We start from the raw sequence: 4,699 nt of genomic DNA on the forward strand, positions 1-4,699 counted from the left end.
ACACTTGTAAAGAATACACATGTTATCATATTTTTTTACTAACGATTGACACTTAGTTATGATTTAATAAAAATAGATATTCTATCAAAAGAATTTGAGCTATTTTCTTATCTTTTACATAGAATGACCATACCTTTTGGTTAGAATGGCGCATTAGAGAGCTTAAAAAAACCCTATAGTTTAAAAACTCCCCATTGAAAGTAATTGTCATTCTTTAAGAATTAGATATGTATGCATACTATAACTCAAGGCCACAAAAAAATATTTTGGTGACAAATTTTAATCTTTATTCATTCTTTTTGCCATGCACAACAACTTCCAAACTCAACCAGCCTTGGTACATGTGTTTTATATGATGTTATGAAGCAACATGAGTTTCTACAGTATCTAAAATAATGCAATGGGCATACGTTCTCACTCTTTCAAATGCCTTTTGCACATGGTAAAATTGTACTTTCTTTTGGCTATAATCTTTGTATCTTGAAGAGTTTGTGTAGTTTTAAGGGTAGATATCTTTTCCAATAACAACAAAATGTAGGCTTTGGCCTAGTTTTTACTGGTTGGAAACATTTCAAGAAGCAGTGTTTTTATTTTCTTAGGACTCCCTATAAAATTTTAGCCTGATTGGGTGCTTCAATCTCGGGTACTTAAACTATATCTAAAACCTAGCTATGTTAATATACCCAAGTGATATTTTTAACAAAGAATCGATGTTGTTATAAAAATTTCCTATTCTTTTCTTTTGGGAATTTTCGGTGACCACATACTATTTTTATGATTTTAGAGCTATAAAATTTTAAGAAAGTGTTAAAAAAAACACACTAAAACTACCCAAATATCACGAACAACCCCAAAATTTTGCATCAAAAATACACTAGTTAATAGTAGTCTTTTGGTCAAATTCATGACAATATTTAGGGTGTCAAAATCAACTAAAATGTCTTTATGAAAATTCGTATCATTTACATAAATTGGAAGTGGAGATTAACAAGAACTTTTTCACATTGCTAAGACTCTCCTAAATAAATAGTCCTCACCAGTTGAAGCACTTTGAGTGAATCCACTCAAGGGTGCAAATAATCCCTCTCAAGAACATGCAATGGGCACCCTAATATATAATAATGATTTGATTGATGAATCTGTACACTTCATGCCAAAAATAATCATTTTTCACTTGAGTACGATTTATTTAATCTTTTTCTATTGCTACAAAGGTTTTCAAAAAAGTGAGTTTTGGTAGACCCCTAAAAAAGCCCAAGCCCTTTCGGAAGGGAGGAAGCAGCAGCGTGTTCGATTCATGGATAGGCAAGCTGACAGCAAAGTCCTTCCCTTTTAACATATGATCTAAATAAAAATTAAAATTACGATTCTTTTACTTTCAGGACCACCATGCATCAATTGGAACTTGGTCCTTTGCATTGAAATCAAGATTGTACAATAGAGTCCTCCCCTTTTAACATGTGATCTTAACAAAAATCATGTAAGCCGAGTGGGCAATCATTGTCTCTCCAACAGGTAGCATTCCTCACTTTTACACTCTTCAACATAATTACATAGGTTTGCGTAATTCTTTGTAATTCTCCATAATACTCTAAGAGCCGTAGAATTTTTCATAATAAACTTTTTTGTAGGCCCTATTGCACAAGAAGATTCATTTCTATGTAATTTTCCTTAGTAATTATAATTTGTTTGGTAATACCAATGTCTATTGAGCTAAAAGACACTTGTAAATAATACACATGTCATCATATTTTTTTACTAACGATTGACACTTGATTATGATTTAATAAAAATAGATATTCTTTCAAAAGAATTTGAGCTATTTTCTTATCTTTTACATAGAATGACCATACCTTTTGGTTGGAATGGCGTATTAGAGAGCTAAAAAAAATCCTATAGTTTAAAAACTCCCCATTGAAAGTAATTGTCATTCTTAAAGAATTAAAAGAATAAAAGAAAAAACCCCCAAAAATGAGTAAATGCTCACATAAGATGAAGAGTGGACTAAGGACCAAAGAAAAGAATTAAAAAACTGAATTTTGACACCTCGGAATGGGGATCTTCCCTCATGAAGTAGGCACCTTTTTCTCATCATCACCCCCAATTCTTAATCAATAAAATGAGATATTTTCATCTCTCATCTCTCCTATTTCAAAACTAGATCCAAAAAGTAAGCTGAACTGACGCAAAAATGGTCAAAAATTGACCAAACTGATCTGCAAAATTCTAGAATCAATTTGCTTGGTTAGAGGCTCACTTTTTCCTATAAATAAAAGCCTCCCCCATTGTAAAAGCTTAATGGTGTTTATGCACTGTTACTCTACTCCTATCCTGAGCCATCTACATTGAATTTTTTAATAATTCAATTGTTTTTGGCCTAATCCTCTCCAAAGTGAATTGGTGGCCACTATTGCTTCAAATAATAGTAGAACCCTCAATCCCTCAAGCCAAAGGAGACCTTACAAGCTCCATGTAAGCTAATTTTCTTACTTTATTTATAAATTTTAATGAAAAATCTATGGTTTTCTTGATTATTATGAATTACAGATGATTGAATTAAATTCAAATGTTATGCCTTTGATGAAAAGGCCACCCCCTTCTCTTCTTTAAATTCTAATCCTTCTTCATCCTAGAAAGATTAACTAAGTGATTAATTAAATTTATCTTATCATCATTTACTCTCTTGAATTTAGAAAATTGTATGGATTAGAGTTCTATATTTCTAAATTGGGTTAATTAAGTTAATTATAGAAAGATAAAAAAATGAGAAATGGTCAGCCATACAAAGAAGGTTATGGTAAAATTTTCCAAAATTTTGTGAAAAAGAAAGTTTGTTTTTATGTTATTTCAAAAGAGTAATTCCCACCATTTTTGCATCTAAAAGAAATATTCTAATTACTCCATGTACATATTCACCTATGAATATGCATGGATATCACTGATATCAATTATTAAATGTGATTTCTATGCATAGAAAGATGCATAAGTGCCAATCGTGGGACTTCAACCCATATAGTTGCTCAACGCCTCTTTTCTTAGTGGTTGTAAAGGCTCCCTTCAATGATCTCATGCATCCAGTGGGAGTACACAAAGTGGTGATGGCCTGCTTTACCTGCTTCTCCTCTTTCTTTGATATAATTCATGGTGCAGGCGGAAGACGAACGTGCCCACCCTCCTCTCGTGTGGCCAAGCTTGACGCATCCGTCCTGCGACCCGCAAGTCCTCCCGTATGCTAACATTGTCTCGTTTACCAATAACATGTTCAAATACCAGATCCCACATTCTTAAAGATGTGCATGGGATCAAGAAGATGGTTAATCTTAAGATGGATCCAATATGGTAGCCGAAAAAAAATGGAGTACCTACACAAGGGATTGCTCTATGTGATCTTTAATCCAATTAGAGACTACACAAAACAAGATTGAAAAACATTACTATACCTGTTCATGCCATCTGGAGGAAGAATATTTGTAGACTCCCAAATACGCTTCCAATCTTTTGCACGAAGTGTTTGTGGAGGAATGTTACTCTTACTAGCAACATATTTAGGATGATCTGATGGGAGAAATCGATGATGATTATCGAATATGGTCTTACACAAACCGTCAGCATACTCATGTACTAAGGGCCACAAATAGGACATGCATGTTTACCCGATGTTTTCAAACCTATTAAAATATAAATATAAGTTAGAATAATAAAGTCAATAGTTATAATTAATATAGCCAATAGTATTAGAGTAGGGAGGTAATTAGAATTCTTACCAAAACAATCGCTGTATCCTAGAAAGTCATGCATTGTCCACATCAACACTGCTTTTAAGTCAAAGTGTCGAGAGGAGGGAGGCCTACTTATGTCCACCACCGCAACACCTCTCCATAGTTCCTCCAACTCATCAATCAACGGTTCGAGATAAACATCCATATGCTTGACTTTATGTTTCCCTGGAATTAGAAGGGATAACATAAGATGTCCCTTCTTGATCGCCATTGATGGTGGAAGGTTGTAATTCACCAAAACAATTGGCCACACGCTGTATGCGGTGCTTTTGAAACCAAATGGATTCAGTCCATCCATACCTAGGCCAAGTCTCAAGTTTCTGGGCTCTGTTTTAAAGCTGGCCACTCATCTTCAATATGCTTCCAAGTAGGAGTGTCTGCGGGAATTCTCCACATGCCATCATCTGATCGATGTGAGTAATGCCATGACATGAGCTCTGCTATGGATTTGCACTTGAACATGTGTTTGATGCGAGAAATTATAGGAAAGTGTCGCAAGACTTTATGAGGTACATCAAAACTCTTCACATCTGTTCTATACCTTGCTTCACCACAAGTGGGACAATGTCGAGCCTCCTTATGCATCCCACGAAAGAGAATGCAATCATTGACGCATGCATGTATGCGATCATAATCCAATCCTCCAAGAGATGTCACATAGCACCTCGCTATGTCTCTTGAGGTGGGTAGTCTATTTCCCTTTGGAAGCATGTTTGATAATAGCCTGCATCCAATATCATCAATTAGGCCTACACCCTAAACCCTAAACCACTAATTCAAATTTGCAAGTTAGAATGCTTACTTCAATAATGCGTCAAGACTTGCATTGCTCCATCCATAAACTGTTTGTATATTGAGTAGTTCAAGTGAAGCACGTAAAATAGAGAATGTGCACCCTTCAAAAACCGGTGTCGATGAAG

Source organism: Cibotium barometz, chromosome 51 (assembly GCF_041138505.1).
Source record: "Cibotium barometz isolate CiBa-2024 chromosome 51, ASM4113850v1, whole genome shotgun sequence".
In the NCBI taxonomy this organism is placed as follows: domain Eukaryota; kingdom Viridiplantae; phylum Streptophyta; class Polypodiopsida; order Cyatheales; family Cibotiaceae; genus Cibotium; species Cibotium barometz.